This window comes from Rhyacophila brunnea, unplaced genomic scaffold, assembly GCF_057557595.1.
Source record: "Rhyacophila brunnea isolate RB1 unplaced genomic scaffold, BYU_Rbru_1.0 scaffold_1, whole genome shotgun sequence".
Classification (NCBI taxonomy): Eukaryota; Metazoa; Arthropoda; class Insecta; order Trichoptera; family Rhyacophilidae; genus Rhyacophila; species Rhyacophila brunnea.
Window position 1 is genome coordinate 63,430,070 of NW_028232751.1, and position 22,598 is coordinate 63,452,667.

The 22,598-nt window shown below is 36.1% G+C and overlaps 3 long non-coding RNA genes across 4 annotated transcripts; 1 reads left to right on the top strand and 2 right to left on the bottom strand.

The window, feature by feature from the left end:
- Positions 1 to 7,741: 7,741 nt before the first annotated feature.
- Positions 7,742 to 9,325, bottom strand: LOC147080071 (uncharacterized). The gene is made up of 3 exons (XR_015070772.1): positions 8,231 to 9,325; positions 8,006 to 8,071; positions 7,742 to 7,873 (listed from the first exon to the last, which is right to left on the bottom strand). It is a non-coding gene; the product is annotated as an uncharacterized LOC147080071 (long non-coding RNA).
- An 814-nt stretch (positions 9,326 to 10,139) lies between these two features.
- Positions 10,140 to 11,728, top strand: LOC147080072 (uncharacterized). The gene is made up of 3 exons (XR_015071949.1): positions 10,140 to 10,743; positions 11,208 to 11,364; positions 11,638 to 11,728. It is a non-coding gene; the product is annotated as an uncharacterized LOC147080072 (long non-coding RNA).
- A 2,636-nt stretch (positions 11,729 to 14,364) lies between these two features.
- On the bottom strand, positions 14,365 to 21,612 carry LOC147080073 (uncharacterized). 2 transcript variants are annotated; one of them, XR_015070769.1, is made up of 4 exons: positions 21,385 to 21,605; positions 20,877 to 21,008; positions 17,879 to 18,031; positions 14,365 to 14,627 (listed from the first exon to the last, which is right to left on the bottom strand). It is a non-coding gene; the product is annotated as an uncharacterized LOC147080073 (long non-coding RNA). The 2 variants fall into 2 exon arrangements; XR_015070768.1 differs by lacking the exon at positions 14,365 to 14,627 and having other exon boundaries at positions 17,493 to 18,031; positions 21,385 to 21,612.
- Positions 21,613 to 22,598: the final 986 nt, after the last annotated feature.

Sequence of the window (22,598 nt, forward strand, 5' to 3'; positions counted from 1 at the left end):
AAGGAAAACCTGGGTATGTATCTCCTTATTCACCTCGAGATCAGGATTCCCTGAAATGACACAAATTCGATGTAAAATGTCTTCTGACATGTCATCCTTGTAGTTTTTCTACAGTTCAGGTGGATTCGATGGGAAGCATGTCGAAATAATGATAGCAAATAATGTGCGTATCTGACTTGGAGATGCAGAAACAAATGCTTTAGCGATTGTGATGTCCCAATGAGTATCATTTTCAAGCAAATTGAGCTTTTGACATGCAGCACGAAATGTTGGGCACACTACACCATTGACAGTTCGAAGTGACTCAAATGATGTCGGCCCACGAACATTTACCAGCAACAACCGCAAGTAGAATCATTCGCCATTCTTCGGATGAACTGTGTAAATGCGACCAAGAGCATCAGTAGAATGCACATCCGGATGATCAGGAACCGCATCGCCTTGCTTCCGACGTTGAAATTTCTTCGATGAAGCGTTCCAAGTGTAATAACGTGGCATCTTAGAGTAGAACAACGTTCGTGCAAACGGATCGCTTTGGCAAATCGAAAAGAAACTGGTCAATGTTGGCGCTGGAGATATTTCAGCACGTCGAGCAACATTCGATGCGTTGAAATAAACTTGTTGACCATTCTACAGATGCACCGCCAAATGTACAGCAGTGGGATGACGTTCATGAATGGGGAATGAGAGAATTCGCCAAATTGCTTCATTGCAGCTCACATATCGACCAACTTGATAATGCGTGATTTCATCGTTGTTATTGGGAGTTTGAACGCCAAAAACTACAATATCGCTGCCTTTGCTGACATATTTGCAGATGTATTTGATGGATTTCACTGAATTGCAAAATTTCACGTCAGAAATCTTCGGCAGACGGATCGTTTAGCAATGTAACTCGCATGTTTGTCGTCAGCTGAAGGTTCTTCACATAGCGCCACAGAGTCAATGATTTGAGGCAAGCATTTATTTCATCGGCAGCGGTCGATCTTGGAATGAATGGTAGTGTTTGGCAGAAATCGCCAGATAGTAGAATCATTGCGCCTCCAAAACATCTCTCACAATGCGCGTTTGTGCGCCATTCTAAATTCATCCCAGGTGATGATTTTACTTGCTACCAAAACTGTGGCCATTGCTGAATGTTTGATGAATATCGGTTTTTCAGTCGTTTGAAGGTTTAACGGCAATTTCAACGCTGAATGAACCGTTCGGCATTCTTTTAGCAACGGGGCCGCTATCCCGGAAGAAGCAACTGCTACAGCAATTTCGGATCTTGCACGAACAGTGGCCAAAATCAATGACATGAGGAATGTCTTCCCAGTTCCACTGGGCGCATCGAGGAAAAATAAGCCACCATTTCCATCATCAATTACCTTCATTAACGTATCGTGCACTACCTTCTGTTGGGGGTTCAACATTAGTACATTCGTTCGAACTAATTAGTTCAATGCATCTCGATCATTTTCACGTTCACGTTCCAATTCTAGATTGAAAGCGTAATTCATTCCACGATGTGGCATTGGCATTCCTAACTTGACTAACAAACTGCCGCACGTGAGGTAACACATGTCTTCGATCAAAAGGAAAACCTGGTTATGTATCTCCTTATTCACCTCGAGATCAGGATTCCCTGAAATGACACGAATTCAATGTAAAATGTCTTCTGACATGTCATCCTTGTAGTTTTTCTACAGTTCAGGTGGATTTGATGGTAAGCATGTCGAAATAATGATAGCAAATAATGTGCGTATCTGACTTGGAGATGCAGAAACAAATGCTTTAGCGATTGTCATGTCCCAATGAGTATTATTTTCAAACAAATTGAGCTTTTGACACGCAGCACGAAATGTTGGGCACACTACACCATCGACAGTTCGAAGTGATTCAAATGATGTCGGCCCACGAACATTTACCAGCAACAACCGCAAGTAGAATCATTCGCCATTCTTCGGATGAACTGTGTAAATGCGACCAAGAGCATCAGTAGAATGCACATCCGGATGATCAGAAACCGCAGAGAATACGCCAAATTGCTTCATTGCAGCTCACATATCGACCAACTTGATAGTGCGTGATTTCATCGTTGGTATTGGGAGCTTGAACGCCAAAAACTACAATATCGATATCGACAATACAATATCAATAAACGCATTTGCTGACATATTTGCAGATGTATTTGATGGATTTCACTGAATTGCAAAACTCTACGTTGCAATGCGCCTTGAATGCTTTGGAAAAAAGTGGCGAATACGAAACAATCCAAGTGTTGTCGACCACGATATCGTTTCACTTCATTTTCGTTGTGATAGTTCTACCGTTATCATTGGGTGATCGACGCCGATACAGTGGATAACCATCATTGGCAGTGATAGTCTCCGCCGTTAAACTTCATGGATAACGCTTGGAACACTTGCCGTCGACCATGCACGCTGATTGGGGGGGGGGTTGATGGCGCCACACTGTCCATGAATCATTTAAGTAATTACAACATCATGCAGGTCTGGATCGGTTTCGGGATCAGGAATCTCGGCACATATGATGTCATCTTTTTGGTCTGGTAGAATTCTTTCGACTAACCAAATAAGAATGTGTGCATGCGGCAAGCTTCGTTTTTGTCATTCAATCGAATACATCCAGCATCGAGTTTCCCAAAGACGCGATGCTTAACAATGTAGTTCATCAGCGACAGGATTTTTTGTTTGAAGACACGTGCCGATCACTTGACGTTTGTCCGGGGAGTAGCAGTTGAACAATTTCTATTCATTTCGGATTTCATGTAAAGGTGATGAATAGATCTGGACGACCGTAATGACGAACATATTTCATTGCATCTTGCGCATATTCATGCATATGACGTGGGCTGCCAATGTACATCGCCGATAGAATAGTCAATCGACCAACATTAGCTGCATCTCCTACGGTGCTGATTGCATCGCGTAAATGAATATACTCCTCCGATCGCAGTTTGGCTTGGTTCAACCGAATGAAAGTGAGGCGCTCCGTCTCAATTTTAAGCAATCGACGAAATCGCAGCAAATAGTTGTCAGCATTTTGACGAATCATCAAATGATTAACACTGGAAAATTAATCACATAATTCAAAATTACATAATGAAGCAGTTATCGATGCACACACAATCACAAATTTGATAACCTCACAAAGTGAACATCTTCGAAGGCAACTTACCGTTTGAAAATCACGATCGAAATAGCTATTTGCGCACCTAGCTGGTAATCAGCTCGATTATTCACGTAGATCGATTGTCGAATGAAGTTCGAAGGATGGACTTTGAAATTGGTAGGTAAATTATGAGCAATACCAGCAATGATATCATGTAATTTTATCCTTGGCTTTATTTTTGGATGCTGTCGAAGAAGTAAAAAAGATTCAGGCAGGACAACTTCCTCCAAAATTCACAACAACAGTCAATACAACAAAGTCTTTCGGGATTATCTGAAGCTGAACTGAATCAAATGTCAAAGGATAGATAATGCACACAACGCCTTTCATTTGTTTCTTGTTTATTCTTTCTGTCATGTATCGTTGTATATGGATTTTTTGTGATTTTCTTTTATTTCCGAATGCGCGAGGTCATTTTTCAAAATGTCAAAATGTATGAGAAAATGAATTGTCTTCATAATGTATTTTTTCCGTGATTTATCCGATATTTTAATAGTTATTATGCTATTCGGAGCGGAGACAAATCTAACAAATCAAAGATCATAAAAATCGGTCCAGCCGTTCTCGAGTTATAAATGGTGTAACTAACCCGACTTTGTTTTATATATATAGATATAGATATCTGACTTATAATAAGTTTTTATTACGCGCATTCGAAAATAAAAGAAAATCACAAAAAATTTAAATCCATATACAACGATACATGACAGAAAGAGTAAACAAGAAACAAACAAACAAATGAAAGGCGTTGTGTGCATTATCTATCCTTTGACAGTTGATTCAGTTTAGCTTCAGATAATCCCGAAAGACTCCGGCGAATTTTGGAGGAAGTTGTCCTGCCTGAATCTTTTTTACTTTTTCGACAGCGTCCAAAAATAAAGCCAAGGATAAAATTACATGATCCCATTGCTGGTATTGCTCATTATTTACCTACCAATTTCAAAAACCATCATTCGAACTTCATTCGACAATCGATCTACGTGAATAGTAGAGCCGATTACTTGCCGTGATTTTCAAACGGTAAGTTGCCTTCGAAGATGTTCATTTTGTGAGGTTATCAAATTTGTGATTGTGTGTGCATCGATAACTGCTTCGTAATTTTAAATTATGTGATTAATTTTTCAGTGTTTATCATTTGTTGATTCGTCATAATGCTGACAACTATTTGCTGCAATTTCGTCGATTGCTTAAAATCGAGACGGAGCGCCTCACTTTCATTCGGTTGAACCAAGCCAAACTGCGATCGGAGGAGTATATTCATTTACGCGATGCAATCAGGACCGTAGGAGATGCAGCTAATGTTGGTCGATTGACTATTCTATCGGCGATGTACATTGGCAGCCCACGTCATATGCATGAATATGCGCAAGATGCAATGACATATGTTCGTCATTACGGTCGTCCAGATCTATTCATCACCTTTACATGAAATCCGAAATGAATAGAAATTGTTCAACTGCTACTCCCCGGACAAACATCAAGTGATCGGCACGACATCACCGCACGTGTGTTTAAACAAAAAATCTTGTCGCTGATGAACTACATTGTTAATCATCGCGTCTTTGGGGATACTCGATGCTGGATGTATTCGATTGAATGACAAAAACGAAGCTTGCCGCATGCACACATTCTTATTTGGTGAGTCGAAAGAATTTGACCAGACCAAAAAGATGACATCATATGTGCCGAGATTCCTGATCCCGAAACCGATCCAGAACTGCATGATGTTGTAATTACTTACATGATTCATGGACAGTGTGGCGCCATCAACCCCCAATCACCATGCATGGTCGACGGCAAGTGTTCCAAGCGTTATCCATGAAGTTTAGCGGCGGAGACTATCACTGCCAATGATGGTTTTCCACTGTATCGGCGTCGATCACCCAATGATAACGGTAGAGCTATCACAACGAAAATAAAGTGAAACGATATCGTGGTCGACAATACTTGGATTGTTCCGTATTCGCCACTTTTTTTCCAAAATATTCAAGGTGCATTGCAACGTGGAGTTTTGCAATTCAGTGAAGTCCATCAAATACATCTGCAAATATGTCACCAAAGGCAGCGATATTGTAGTTTTTGGCGTTCAAACTCCCAATACCAACGATGAAATCACGCACTATCAAGTTGGTCGATATGTGAGCTGCAATGAAGCAATTTGGCGTATTCTCTCATTCCCCATTCATGAACGTCATCCCACTGCTGTACATTTGGCGGTGCATATGGAGAATGGTCAACAAGTTTATTTCAACGCATCGAATGTTGCTCAACGTGCTGAAATATCTCCAGCACCAACATTGACCAGTTTCTTTTCGATTTCCCAAAGCGATCCGTTTGCACGAACGTTTTTCTACTCTAAGATGCCACTTGGAACGCTTCATCGAAGAAATTTCAACGTCGGAAGCAAGGCGATGCGGTTCCTGATCATCCGGATGTGCATTCTACTGATGCTCTTGGTCGCATTTACACAGTTCATCCGAAGAATAGCGAATGATTCTACTTGCGGTTGTTGCTGGTAATTGTTCGTGGGCCGACATCATTTGAATCACTTCGAACTGTCAATGGTGTAGTGTGCCCAACATTTCGTGCTGCATGTCAAAAGCTCAATTTGCTTGAAAATGATACTCATTGGGACATGACAATCGCTAAAGCATTTGTTTCTGCATCTCCAATTCAGATACGCACATTATTTGCTATCATTATTTCAACATGCTTCCCATCAAATCCACCTGAGCTGTGGAACAAGTACAAGGATGACATGTCAGAAGACATTTTACATTGAATTCGTGTCAGTTCAGAGAATCCCAATCTCGAAGTGAATGAGGAAATATATAACCAGGCTTTGCTTTTGATCGAAGACATGTGTTATCTCATGTGCGGCAGTTTGTTAGTCAAGTTAGGAATGTCAACGCCTGATCGTGGAATGAATGACGCTTTTAATCGAGAATTGGAACGTGAACGTGAATATGATCAAGATGCATTGAACCTATCGGTTCGATCAAATGTACCAATGTTGAACCCCAAACAGAAAGAAGTGTACGATACGTTAATGAAGGCAATTGATGATGGAAATGGTGGTTTATTTTTCCTCGATGCGCCTGGTGGAACTGGGAAGACATTTCTCATGACATTGATTTTGGCCACTGTTCGTGCGAGATCCGAAATTTCTGTAGCAGTTGCTTCTTCTGGAATAGCGGCCACGTTGTTAGAAGGATGCCGAATGGCTCATTCAGTGTTGAAATTGCCGTTAAACCTTCAAATGACTGAAACACCGACAAGCAGTATTGCGAAACACTCAGCAATGGGCAAAAATTTAGTAGCAAGTAAAATCATCACCTGGGATGAATGCACAATGGCGCACAAATGCGCATTGGCAGCACTCAATCGAACTATGAAAGATCTGCGCAATTACTCAAGATGTTTTTGGTGGCGCAATGATTCTACTATCTGGCAATTTCTGCCAAACACTACCAGTCATTCCAAGATCGACCATTGCCAATGAAATGAACGCTTGCCTCAAATCATAGACTCTGTGGCGTTATGTGAAGAAACTTCGGCTGACGACGAACATGCGAGTTGCATTGCTAAACGATCCATCTGCCGACGATTTCTCTAAACAATTGCTGACTATTGGTAACTGCCGTGTTCCTGTCGACGAATCGAACGGATTGATTTCTTTTCCGCCGAATTTTTGAAATTTCGTCTCAGCGAAGTACGACCTCATCAACAAAGTGTTCCCGAACGTCATTGCTAACCACAAAAATCACAATTGGTTGAGTGAACGAGCAATTTTTGCGGCAAAGAACAAAGATGTGGATCATTAAACTCCACAATTCAAAATCAAATCGTTGGTCCAATGCATTCCTTCAAATCTATCGACTGTATAATAAACGAAGAAGAAGCAACCAACTATCCAACTGAATTTTTAAACTTATTGTACTGCCTGGCTTGCCACCGCACAATTTACAACTGAAGATAAACTTGGTAGTTATCATGCTTCGAAATCTGAACCAACCAAAACTATGTAATCTATTTCATTTTGATTTGATTTTTGCACATTTATTGAACTTAATTCATTTTCAGTATTTTAATTCAGCTAATAAGTTAACACAAGATTATTGATTCTGAGGCGGTACGAAGTTCGCTGGGTCAGCTAGTAGTAAATAATTGTAACATATTTGACACAGTTAGAAATAATACTTAAGTACATACATAAAAATACTACTTGTCAAGTCTTTCATGAAAATTATCCGGATTCATATACGGTACATTTATCTGGGATTGACAAGCAAAAGTCATGACAGTCTTTATCGATTAAACATGTAGAATACCGAGATCTTTTTTCTTCTCCTTATTAATTTGCACTGGACCACTGTAACATTTAGGAGGTTCAAGGATAACATTATTTGCCTTACCTCGGCGACTAAAAGATATTGACTGGAATTGTTGCAAAGCATCCGGGCTATTTTCAAAGAGGATGTTATTAGCCTAGACACTTTTTTTTAAAAATTGAAACCACTTCACCTGCTGAATGGACCCTTCAAGAGACTGGCAAAATCTAAAAACATGTCGTTGTACATTACTTTGACTACAATATTATTACCTTTTTTCGCAATTTCTAACTAGATTGTACCAGTCTCTCGAACTTTTATTAAGTAGAAGTGCTTGTGTATTGGTCGATGTACTCGCAGCATGTCTGTAATCAAAAAACGGTTTAGTTATTAAAAATATACTACGAAATCTTTTGTCTATCAATTGCTAATACAACGCCTCGCATATTAAAGAACTGAATAAACGTTGTGTAGATACATTTATCTAAAATTAATACCTTGATTGTTAATACAATCATGTACAAGGGCTCGTGTCGGGGTCAATATGTTCGCAGCTTGAATAACTGCAATCATAAAAAGGTTTTGTTTTAATAAACACACTAAGATATCATTTTTCTATTGATAGTGAATACAAATCTTCGCAACTTAAACAATTGAATAATCCTCGAGTAGTCTTGATATTTCTCTAAAGTAGCATAATTGTTGAATACCATTAACTTTACCTTCAATATTATCTTCTGAATCAGAAAATGGCATCATGGCTTCTATTTCTTGGGCTACTTTCCACTGTTCTTCTCTCCGAGAAGCATTCATTATAATATCATAATTAGTAGCCAATTCAGTACCTGCAATAACACATACACAATCAATAGTAAATAAAAATATATAAAGCAATCTTCCCCGAAATACTGTTACACAAGTGCTTAAAAAATCAATTCCTTTCACCCATTGCATGTCGTTTACTACTAATGGAATATAAGAATGTAATTTAAAACAATATAATAATGCTAAATTATTATCTCCTGAATCAGAAAATGTCATCGTAGCTTCTATTTCTTGGGCTACTTTCGGCTGTTCTTCAGTAAGAATACTGGTCCGAGAAGCATTCAGTATATTATAATTAGTAGCCAATTCAGTAACTGCAATAACACAAACATAATCAATAGTAAACAAAGATAAATATAGGTACCTAAAATAATCTTCCTTGTAATACTATCACTTCAAAAATCAATTCATTATGACTGTACTAATGGAAGATGATAATGTAATTTGAAACTATAAAATAATGCTAATGATAATATGTGCAGCACTGTTGAGTAAATTGAAATATTCGTTGAAATAGTTGTTTTGCTTCGAAGCTCTGTCAGCTTGGCCTAATAGAATCTCTGACTTGCTTATGTGCCGAATTGTAGGATACCGATCGCATCCTTTGGGAGTGTTCCCATATGTCGGTTGAAAGGGAAGAGCTTCTCAAGTCGGTTCGACCCTCAGTTGGACCGGCCGGCCATTGCGACTTGGTATCTGTGGGGGAAAATTTGTCAGCTTTTAAAAAGTTTGCGGCGTTTTACGGCAAGCGAGAAGGTCGGAGGTCCACAGTTTGGAAATCTTCATCGGAGAATTTCGCCTTATAACGTAGATAACCAGCGCCATCTTAAGATATAAATAAAAAAAGGTGTGCCATCAATATTCTTTTTTCGAGCCACAAAAGGAGCTGAAAATGATGCATACAAAGAGCAATAATTGTTTATATCATTTAACTCCATGTTAATAACTTTAAAAGGCTTGTTTCTTTTACATCTACAAACTGAACCCAATCCCACGGAGTAAAAACTATCTGCATACCGTTCAGCATCTTTTTTGATGTTCTGTTATAGAGTGGTCAGTGTCGATCTCCATGTGTGTATGGCCTCGTAATAGGAATTTGTGACTTATGATTTTCAGCGTAGGAATGGTTTTCAGAAACCAGGTATATGAAAAAACAATCATGATATTCCTATTTTGGCCAGGGCAATTAATTATCATACCAAATCGTCAGCTCTTCAATATTTGCTAAAACATTGCTAGATGCCCATTTCATCAAGCAGCAGCCGATTTTATTGCCACCCCTTCCACATTTTATTTCATCCACATCAGTGTTGTGCTATGGCGATAAAGTATGGTGAAACAGGTTGGTAATCAATTTGCGGCAAAATCTCTACGTTAAGGTGATGTCTCTAGGTAAAGTTGTTATCGAAAAATAGCTAGAAAAGTTTATTAATCGGTAAATATATATTCAAAAGTAATGAGAAAAATAAAATAAAAAATTAAGAAGTATCATGGAGTTCTATATACCAAAAATACGTGTCAAATTCGGTACATTTCTATCGGGTGGTAAGAATGAATGACATAAGATTTATTATCAAAATTACGATAAAAATGTACGTAAATCTATTACCCAGGGAAACGCTAAACGAAAATTGGAATTTATTATATCCTTATATCTTGTTTTTCAAATTTAAAAAACATCGATTTAGAGGTTAGAAAGCACGCAATTAAAATCGAAAAACCTCGGCTTAGACGCAATTTATCGCGAAAAAAGCTTAGCGTTTCTATTAAAAATATTATTTATTAATTTTTACGGCAGTAATTTGAATTTAATCTTGTATTTTTGTATATTAACGAATCGATAGAAATCGAAACAATAATAATTGCCCAAATTCAACCGATGTTTAGCTGTCCGGTGCTGCCACCGTGGAACTATTTCGAAACAATACACATATACAAAATACACACACATGCAACAACATGACATTGAAAATGAAACTCACACATAGACAAGACAAAATAACATTTTTCTGCTTCATTTTCGCTAGGATCAGTTTGTGGTAAAACTTCGACGCGAAATTGCCATATGAATAAAAATAACTTTATAATTAAAATTACAATATTTACTTAATATACGTAGGAACCTGCCTATATTCAAAATTTGAAACTGCGAATTATTTGCAATTAGTATTTGCTTAAATTAAAACTGTTTTTTATCATTATTTATGATAAAAATAATCAACAAAATAAACAAATCTCGCATTTTAACATATGGTAGCATTCGTGCTCTCGATCGAATACACAGACATCGAATATCGGGTTTATAACAATTCTTCTTTATTTTTTTGCCATTATTATATTGTTTGAAAACAGGAAGGAATCGACTCATCAGCATAGATAAGATACTTCTCATCAGTAACATTTTTGTCAAGTAAGTAAACTTTTCAGTGTATAATAAATAATATTATTATCGTACATCAAAATGACAAACTATGTCACGCAGTTTTGATTGTCAAACAAACATTCAAAAATTATTTAAAAGAGTTACATATACTGTATTTTCAATCACCATCATGCATTTATCATCAATATATATTATTTTAGGCGTATACTCATCGTTTTCGTAAAATTATAAATACTTTACGTCAGTTTGAGGTTATGTTTATGACAAATGTCATCGAGCATATCTTGTACGTTTTGTAAATTATCTAATAGATAGTGAATTTCTTTCATTCGCATAATATGATTGTAGAAAATCAAATATTTTATGTGCTTTCAAACACGTGTCCGTGTTTTTAATACAACATAATCGTAAATTGAAAACGTTATCTACAGTGATAAGTTTAACACGAGTATATGAATATAATGAGGATATGTTTTTTTGTTTACATATAGATAAATCTTTTAATACTGATGAACTCGACGAAATATTGGACGACAGTGACTGCGAAGTCGGCGACGGTTACGAGTCCGACAACAGCGACGACATTTACATTCGACATTTACAACCTTCGACATCACAATCCAGGGTTCTTCCCTGGCTCACAAAATGGTAGGTTTACAATTTTCTTAATAATATATTTATTGGTTTTATATACCATCCAGTCATACATTAGATTCATTCATGCTTTGGCATAAAAACAAGAATTCATTACATCTTGTACACATGATGTAGCGATTGTCTCGAATGAGGAGTTGATGGTTTGAATAGTAAACTTCAATCAAAACATATTATTGCCCATCATTATTTGTATTTTTACTGCTAAATACTTGAATTAATGAGGAAATATGGATTATGTAATAATATTTTTTCCTATTGTTTCAGTATGCCGAATGCTGGTCCGGAATTGGAGGAAGATTTGTTGGCGAGAGGGCATGTTGCTGACAATGTACTCAGCTCCTTTTTCGAATACTTCAGCCTCGCTCTCTTCGAAAAAATTGCTGAGCAGACAAATTTATATTCAGCACAAAAAAGGGACTTGTGGTCGGTGAATACGAATTCGAAATTCGTATTCACCGTCATCCAAATTATGATGGGTACATTAAGGTTTCCGCAGACTCGAATGTACTGGTGTTATGATCTAAGCATTCCAATCATTAATCAAGCAATGCCCAGAGACGGGTACTTCGAACTGCGGAATCACTTTCATTTTGCAGATAACACTGCTGACCGCACGGGCTGCACAGATAAACATTGGAAGATTGCCATAAAAAAGCCATAAATTGAGAAAAATGCCATACTTTGCCCAGACCTGCTCATAACTCCATCGATGAGCAAATGATGCCGTTCACTGGCCGCTGTAGACACAGGCAATTTGTGCTTAACAAGCCAAATCCTGTAGGCCTTAAAAATTTTGTTCTCGCGGCCAGAGATGGATTAGTGATAGATTTTCACATATATGTAGGGAAGGGAACGGTATCAGATGGAGATATGAAGCAGTTTGGTCTGGGCGCAAGTGTGGTCAAGTTACTCTGCCGGACTCCCCCCAATCCTCCTGCATTGTCTATACTGATCGTTTTTTCACTAGTTTGAAGCTCGCCGATTCGTTACTTCACGACAAAATGTTCTTAACTGGAACTGTCAGAAGTAATAGACTCGGCGATGTGATTAAGAAATTAAAAAAACGATAAGGCAATGCAGAGGGCCACACAGATCAGTGCCACTCAGCCGGCCATTGTAAAGCACTACAATATGTCGATGGGTGGCATTGATCTTTGCGATCGGATAATTACTTATTACAGGACTGCGATGAAGACATGCAAATGGCCTGTGAGGGTTTTTAACCACTTTGTGGACTTGGCGGTGGTAAACTGTTGGCTAATGTATATGCGGAATTGTAAACTAGAAAATGTACCCCGAAAGGATATTATGGGACTGTTGTCGTACTGAATCAGATTAGCGAAAGCTATTATTCGGTATGAAGATCGGGTAGCCAACATTTTAACACTGCCAGCACGAGGTCGGCCAAGAAACATGTCGACATCGCAGGTAGACACAGAGCCACCAGCTCGCAGGAGAACGGTTGTCCCCCAACCGATCGCTGAGGTATGTTTGGACAGCGTTGGCCACCATTCAGCATCCGTGTGCAGATACCCTGGATGCAAGTGCCGCACCAGGTATATTTGCATAAAATGCAATATATACGTGTGCACACAATTTTGCTTTGAGCTGTATCACACAGTATAGGATGCAGCTCAAAGCAATTTTAAAGTACATATTTAGGGTTTTATTTCATAATTTTAACTAATTTTAAGTGTAAATATATTTAATTATCCTATTTATAAGGTTTTTGTATTATTTTTATTGTGTAATGTTCTATTAAAATTGACCACTCCTATGAACAAGTTGTTTTCTTTACCTTCCCTAAGTTTATAGAGTAGGTAATATTCATCTGCAGTGTGACCTGGTATGTGCATATAGTATATTTTACTTTATAAAATAAAAATAAAAAATTTGTCAATAGACTAATACTTCTCTTCCATATTTTCATTCCTTTGGCCCTATATTGGCCTTTTGTATTCTAAATTTCTATTCAAAATGAAAAAAGAAGTTGGCAAGTATAAATTGATTTAAAACTTTTCTTTTAAATCATAAAAATGTCAATACGATATAATAAAATATTGTACTTATTTAAAAAAAAATATAATTATTTGAATAGGTATATATATATAATAATATTATAGTAGAATATATTCTTATAATATGTAAATGAATTTTTGTCTAGCGATTTTTTTCATCTGGCAAATTAATAATACTTGCAACATATTATGGTAACTTACTGCCATCTGGTTAGAATTGACCAAAGTTTTTAGTAACACATTTTTAGAAATTCATGGTAGATGCCTGTAGATGCCTTTAGATGGCGTTGAAGTCACATTTGATCGTAAATTGAGGCAAAGAATTCGCCTTAACATTATATTATATGGGTACGTTGTAATGACCAAAGTAAACCCTCCGTGATGCCCTGCATTTTTTTTTATCACGTCGCCATTTCTCGTGAGTTATCGGCTGTTATCGGCATGCTTCATTCAGTTTTATGAGGAAGCCAAATCGTTGCCTATCTCTACTTTTAATACATATATGGTGTTGTGTCTCACTCACCACTTACATCATCGTAAATTGTAAAATTCGGAGTCTACAATATTCTCAGATAGAAACTATATGAAGTAGGTAAACATTTCTCCAAGTCAACTATTATTACTTTCATACTGGTAAATTTTTCTTTTGCAAGAGTTTTATCGATCTTATTTAATTGCAGCTGCTTCCTGTATGTGGTCTTCCAAAAGGTGTCTTTGAATTTCTTTTTCTTCAAAAGAAATATGAACATCTTTAAGACTCACCGTAGGTTTAATTGAAAATCCATTTTGAATAGATATATGGCGATGGAGCCACAATTTTGGGTTCATTCAGAAGAATAAATCAAACATTTTTGTAATAATTATTTATGTATAACTAGCTATATCACTCGGCGCTTTCCGGGAGTTACGTAAAATGCAAAGGATTGAATTTAAATAAGTAAAAAAATATAATATTTTAAATTTTTATTTTTTTGTACATTTTTTGCATTTAAATATCTTAAAAAGTAGTACAAATTCAGTTAATTATTATAAATCTGTCCCCAGGGTGCAACGGGTTAAAACTGAAATTCGAGACCCCTTCCACGCACTCCGGCTTTGATGCGTCCCCGGGGTGCAACGAGTTAAAAATGAAATTCGGGACCCCGACCACGCACCCTGGCTCTGATCCCACTTGATACAATTATTGTCCGTGAGTGAAGCATTCCGATCTATGCGTAACACGTCGCCCGCGCCAACCTGCCGGTGATTAATTTGAATGACACAATTATTTACATCTAACTTTGCCATTTGATCTCCGATCAAGCTGAAATAAACGCCAATATTTTTTAAATGTACACATTCCAGCAACATTTTAGATAAAAAACGGGGGTTGCACCATTAACTTCCGCGTTTCAAGACCTTGTACGCGGCGACTTTTTTTCCGCAAAAACCGTAAAACTGTCTCCGGGGTGCAACAGGTTAAATCTGAAATTTGAGACCCCGATAAAACATGCTTTTTAACAAAATGCCATCAAAATTTCATTTTTGGTCAAAAGTGCAGTTTGCTAGTATGCAGATTCTCATTCACTTGGCCATTCGTTATAATTAACACGCTATTTAAATGTGCTAATTAAAAAGTGATTATCTGGTCAGCAGTCAATGTATTAACTTAAGAACTTTATGTCGTAATATAAAAACTATATTATTTTACTTAGGATTGCAAAATTTATTTCTGTCATCTCTTTCAGGGTTTCAGAGGTTTTGGAAGTTGGATGTTGGTCCGAGTGCTTGCTTTTGCGCCGAACGTCATTGGACCCAAGGTGTCCGGAGCTAGAATCGTCCGTCTTCTCAGCAGGAAGCCCCTCATTGAATCGGATTCTCGCATTATCGATGATCCAGCATGGTAACTCTCATATTTTTATTATATCAGAAAAAGATACTTCTATTTGTGTGGACATCAGTATGGCTAATACTCTTATTCACTGATAACTCTTTATAGACAAAAATAAAATCTTTATCAACTATTACCGATCCACTGTTGGATGAAGGTCTGACTTTCTCCTAATCCCAGCAAATTACAAAATAAGCCGTCATATATCAATTTAGCATGGTGCCAATATTACATTGGCACGGAAAGCATCTCATCATTGAATTAAAGCCTCCAATGATAAAATTTTAATTTTACAGCACTATAACTACAAAATAAAAGTAGCGGAGGTTTGTGACGTATTAAAGTCTTGAAATGAGGCATGTTACATTGAGATTACATGAGATATTTTTTTATGTTGGTGGTATACAGTGTTGCCAACTGTCATTGACAAAAAGATGCTAAACGGGGTATGAAAACAAGCTATTTGGCAGAAAAAACGCTAGATTTTGTGAAAATACCACTTTTTGCCTATTAAAAAGGAGGGGAAAAATTTAAAAAAAATCGGTATACAGGTAAAAATAACTAATTCTAATTCACAGAAACTCATTTCAAAATTGACAAAAAATAATTAATTTGTCTAACAAATATTATACTACTAATTGTAATACCAGAGAGTGGTATTACTTATCGTGGGTTACACGATAAGTAATCCAAAATTGGACTGAATTTTGGAAATCACCATGGCCTCCACAAAGGAGGCACTGACAGGGCTCTAGCCTGGGGAATTGACCAGATAGGTGAGATAAACGCACATCACAAATTTGCCCTAATCGTAAAAAAAATCGCCTGCAATTTCCTTCGGGCGTATTAACATTTTCATAAATGTGGTAGTGTAATTAATTGCATTTTTTGGTTAATGTTTGTTGATACACTGAATACCCTTAATTTTACCTCGAACACCAAAAACGCTACTATAGAGCGTCACACTGCCTTTAACCTTAGTGGAAGGGGGGCCGCTTCAGGATGTGGGGGCCATGGAACAGGTAGTTGTATATTATAATTGATATAACATAATATTATGCTTCACCCAACTGGGTTCTGCGAGCAGTGCAGTATATAATATATCAGTTTATTATAAATTTGTTTGCATTTGTCCATTCCAAAAATAAATTCAAATGTCCAACATAATATAATCTATTATAATTATATTACATTCTAATAAAGCCAGTTAAATTAATATAAATTTATGTTTAATGAAGTTCATCTCGCCGTTCCATAGCAGTACCTATTAATAATTAAAAATATCGACAGTAATTAACGTGATTAGAAAATAATTAAATAACAATCACCATGGAAAACACCAAAAATGTCAAAGAAAATATCGATAGTGATCGTTTCGATACAGGTGACGAGGAAGATTTGTATGCATTTGATAGTATTGATTTTGAGCGAAGAAAGTGAAGAAGATAGTTTGATCGGGTGGGCCGTTGATTATCATAATGATACAGATAGTGAAAGTTAAGAAAACACGTTATCATCCCGCCCAAAATAAGGAGAAGTGGATATCTCAGCGATGATAGTGATGAAGAAGATATAAGACCTTCAACACCCATTAATCTTACCACATCATGTAACTCAACGAAAACATGGTAGGTTCTCATTGTCTACTACCATTTCACCTCAAAAAATAGAGTAGTTGGGCCGAATATAGCAACAAATTGTTTGGAGCCCATAGACTATTTTCAGTTGGGTTAACAAACCGGCACTTCATGTGAGCGGATGCTTTGAAAAACCATTCTGATCAGTGCACGTTACATTGGTTTAATGTTTAAATCGCAAACCATTTTTATTGTTATAACATTTAAAATAAACATCACTAATTAAGTACATTGTAAATATCATGTGTTAAACATTGTGTACAGTGATCAAAACTAGTGGAATAGCATGTTTATATTTTCTACCCAAAGGTACGCCCCTTTAACATAAGTAACCTATACTCAAATTAATACCAGACGTCATCTTATTACAGCCAATTAATAGTTTGCGTGCGAACGAAATTGCAATGAGTCGCAGGATAAGTCGCAGGATAATTAAAAAGAAACCGCTCCGAGAATTGAAGTACCATTTACGGTTATGTTACCTGTGTTCTGAACTATTTACATAATATATGGGTAATTAATATATGACTATACAACATATTAAAAGCATACGTATTACTTTTAGTAAATTTAAGTCCAATAAAGTATTTTTTTGCGAATCGTATCAAAAACCCATTTCGTCAGTAATGGTTATACGAATTGTCAAACACGGTGACCAAAATCTATTGATTTTTTTTTTTAAATATCAAATTTAAAAAAATGATTTTTTCTTGCATATTCAGATACAACAGACAAATTCATTGACATTTTTCACTCGCTGGATAAGTATTAAGTTATCATTTAATATACATCACAAGTTTTCTACTTTAAACTTCTACAAGTCCCGAATTTTGATCAGAGAAGCTTATTAAATATATTATGTAGGAATTTTGACCATCTGGGAGGATCGAATTTAAAAGGAAAAGGTGTACAATTTGATATAAGTTGATAAGTGATATCAGTATTAGTAGATTATTTTAAATTAATAGATTGTTATATACCTCATTTCCTGGGTTGCATTCGGAATAAGAGCAACTAGGTTGAGGGTAAGCATCATTGCATTGCCTTACATCCTCTTGAAAAATCTCATTCTCTGAGTCAATTAGCTCGAAATCAGTCTCCGATTTTAAATTGGAAGGGTATTTTGAAGCGATCTAAAAAAATACATTAATTTTATAAATATAAAAGCATATCAGTGTCTTCTTCTGAAAATATAATAATAGTGTATCGAAAAATTGTGTATGTAAAATAGTGACATAGTGTATCAAAATATTTTTGCCTTCTATTAAAAAGTTACACCTCAATAGAGATGTCAAAAAAATCGATTGTTTTCGACCAATTAATACTTTTGTTAAACAAAAATCAACAAAAACATACCTACCATAAAGATAGTCAAGAAAGAAATGCACCAAGCCAGAAAAATCTGTGATCGCATAGTCATTTCGTTAGTACAGAAATATATTGTCATAATCCTTACACAGTTATATTAACTAGGTATATCGACTAAGCGAATTTTCGCTACCCTGCGTACCATTACTTGTGCTTATTTTAGTTTGTACTCCACAATATAACTCACAACACTTTAAGAGCATGAATAAATTAATCACTGACATTTTCAAATACTTAATAATATATTATACTTATATTATGTCATGTGTCATCTGTCTGTAACGCATGGCAACAGCATAGCACACAAACACCTGTCTGCGTATTACACATTGAAAGTTTCGAGCGCATCTACAAAAAATTTAATTGGTGACAATGATACCCGGTATACAGTAATAGCAGGGCTTTTTTGTAATGTAACGCGGTGGAACGGCGTTCTGGCTCCTTTTTTCATAGTATTTTTAAAGTTTCAAAAGCAATTAGACAAAACAATGTTCGCGCTCACATAGTACAAGTTAATTTTCCTGAATCATCTCATATGAAAAGACAAATATATCTGGAAAACTATCGCGTTTGATGTGTGCATTGAATTCTATTACCATTTCTTCAAGTGAATGTGAACGCAAATTTTCGCAAATGAATTTAATTATTACACCAATAAGAGTTTCGTTGAAGACCAAAACAGTCTCGTGTCTTATGTTCATCAAACTCGTCGGACCACCTTTGACACTTTTTGGTCCTCCAAAATACATTTATCGGTGGTTACTCAGTGGAAGACATTTGGCCATAAACTACAACTAAGAAAAGGAATTAAGACGATTTGCCAGACGAAAATTGGACTGACCTTTGGAAATCACCATGGCCCCCACAAAGGGCGGACTGACAGGGCTGTAGCCTGAGGAATTGACAAGATACGTGAGAAAAACGCACATCACAAATTTGCTCTAATCATAAAAAGAAATCGCTTGCGGGGCTAAATTCCTTCAGGCGTATTAACGTTAAACCACAAATAAAATATGTGGTTGTGAAATTGCATGTTTGTTAATACACTGAATACCCTTAATTTTACCTCCAACACCATTTGAAAAACGCTACTATAGAACGCCACACTACCTTTAATCTTAGTGATATGTAGGGGGGCCACCAAAGATCTTGGACTTGGGGCCCGCTTAAGGATGTGGGGGCCATGGAAATCACTATATACTTTATTCAAATATATGATGTTTTTACGACTTTAGTTGTTTATTTGTGTATCATGTTTGTTTGTTTACTTTTTATGCGCTTCGTGGCATAGGAAAAGGAGCTTTAAATAAAAATATAAAATGCTTCGGTAGGTACCTTCATATTGAACACAAGACCAGTAATTCGGTGCTTTCCACACATTAAACAATAATACCAAATACCTGACATGAAACATTGCTCCTAAATAATAAATATGCAGAACAAAACATCCCTGTAGATACGCACAGCACCGGGATTGATAATATGTAACACATTTATGAGACACAGTTAATGAATGTCATTAACAAAATACCAAATATACTAAATAACAGGAGTCCTTTTCGCAAATCTAGTACCTATCCTAAAACAAAGCACCGATGAAGCTAAAATCTAAACATTGATATATTATGTACCGTTTTGTTCGTTACGATAAATTTATATACAACATATTCTTACAAAATACGCTGTATTCAATGTTATCATAAGTTCGTATCATTGAACCTGAACTGAACGAATCAAATGGCACCGTTGGATTTATTTGATTTGGAACCGTTTGGTAGAATGTCCACGGAAACGCTTTTCTGACAACTAATTAGTGTTGCCAGTACTTAAAATTAATTCATATTAAATTAGTCTCTAAAACAGAAACATATTTGAAACGTGAACTTGTTATGAAATTCTAACCTCCTATCGTGGTCTACAATAATACAAATTTAACAAACTGTCGTATTCATTCATTTTAAATATACAAAATATAAAGAATGCTTCATAAATAGGTAGCCATTTAGTTAATTTATAAGATTTATAGGTATGACGAGTTTTTAAAAATTACTTTTGATTAGAGCTTTTCATAATTGACCACTTGTTCATGTCGACAGTATGATATTGTGACTTAGACGACAATCGAACATATTAAATTCCCTGGGTAATATAAAGATCATTCCGGGTTGATTTAACACAGTTTGTAGTTTAGAATCTCCGTTACAAAATATAAATAAAATGAAAATAAATTATAATTCAAGTGAACTCCTATGGTGTAAATATCTAACATATTAATATGAACACCTCACGATATATAAATGCCGAAATGCCAAAACACTTTGACAGATTGCCATTAGTCTATGGATCGTCCAAATTGGTTTGACGTTTCATGTCAAACCATTTCTGATGGTCCGAGAACGGTTTGATTTTCAATGATACACTGAACCAAACGTCAAATCTCAAACCATTTCCGGTCAACTACAATTTGTATGTATATTGTCTATGGTTTAATTTGATTTGTTTCGTTCATGTTGAAAGAAACGAACTTCATAATAACCGAGCCAAAAAGACATGATCACTTACAAGCACGATGTATGCATATTACACAATATTGTATAAGTATGTAAGCACCTGATTTATTGGCTCGCATTTTGAATATGAGCAGCCAGGTTGCGGATCACTGTCTTCAACAAATTCTTCTTTGAAATCAACTCGCAGAGGATCAATCTCAGTTTTAACATTGACAAGGCTGGTTACAGGGCTCTGAAACACAAGACATAAGGTATTTTATAATACGTGTTTACACCTATATTATTATGTGTCGAGTACAAACACATGGTTTATCACGGTTTGATACTGTTTATCTATTAATAATAAACGTGCAACAGCTGTCTTCAGATGAATGAAAGTAGTTAGCCTACAGCCATAGGGACGCAGGACCTATAGGTAGGTATGTACCTACATGGTCAAACAATCGTTATTACTTAAGTGTCAACACAACGGTGTATAAGTATTATTGGATGTTTCAGTTAGTAAAGTCCAATATGTCACGCAACTGTTTTATTTGCATCAGTAAGAAACCACTTCAACTTAGAATAAACATTTTTTTACAATGATTAACAAGTTTGGAAAACCTAACCTCAATAGTGCTGTTGACATCGTACGCATTCTCCTGCTTTAATGCTTTATAGAAATGTTTGTAAGCGGATTGTTTGGATGGATTATTGGCACATCAAACCATTTCTGCACTTCCCCATCATCTTCATAAGCATCTAGTTCACGTTTTATATCCATTTTACGAAGTTTAAGTGAAGCAAAAATGTCACAAGACTCGGTAAGTAGTTTGACAGCTGACGTGACAATAGATAATTGATTAAACTTGATTCATCTCTCGGCCATAGACAAAATGTCTGCATTGTCACTGCTACAACTTTACAGACGAGACTTATCTATAGAATGGCCAAAAATGGAACTAGGTACGATCAATACGACGCCTTTAAAAATTTAATTCGAATGTCAGATTTTATCCAGCTACGAGTCTTGATCGGGTTGTTTTCGACAATGGCTCTCCCATCCCATTCTTATAAGTTTGTAGATCTGAATGCTGTTGTAGAATCTGAAAAAAAATCATTACCGACAACAGCTACATCATAGATAATTTTTTATGGTATCAGGTACTTACGTTAGTAGAAAATAGATCATACCATTTTATGCGTCCCATAAATTATTTAAACAAATAAGTCGGCTTATGGCGATGTTGTTAACAGATATTTCAGGCGTTTGTTATATTGTGACATGTTACACTCCACTCATAAATGATGTCGAATTAAAATATAAAAAGATTTTCAACTGAAAAAGTTTGACGGTTCAAGCAACCACAAATAGGTTTACTTTAATAGGTATATTACCAACCTTAAGTTTACGAATAATTATTTTACTTTTAAAGTTGGTAAAAGTGTTGTTACAATGATGGATCTACAAATAAGTGTCTGCCCACACCGCTACTCACATAAGGTCAATATATTATAATGACGACGTTATAATAATATTATTATCTTTCGAGATATTATTTTTCGAAATCGCTCACCTACTTACATAGTACCTAGGTACCTACTTAATGTATTGTTAGTCAAAATGATCAAAAGTATAGGATTGCTTTCGGCTGCTCAGGTGAACAGAATACTTTTCATTAGGTACATAAATCTATCAACGAGCAAAAAACTCGTTTAACATGTGTAAATCCGAACAAATTTCACTGACTCGACACTTGATGCTCAACAAAAATGGGTCAATTATCAAAAATTTTACATTCTAGATCCAATCCCGTCATTTTGGACATAAGTGGACTAGAAA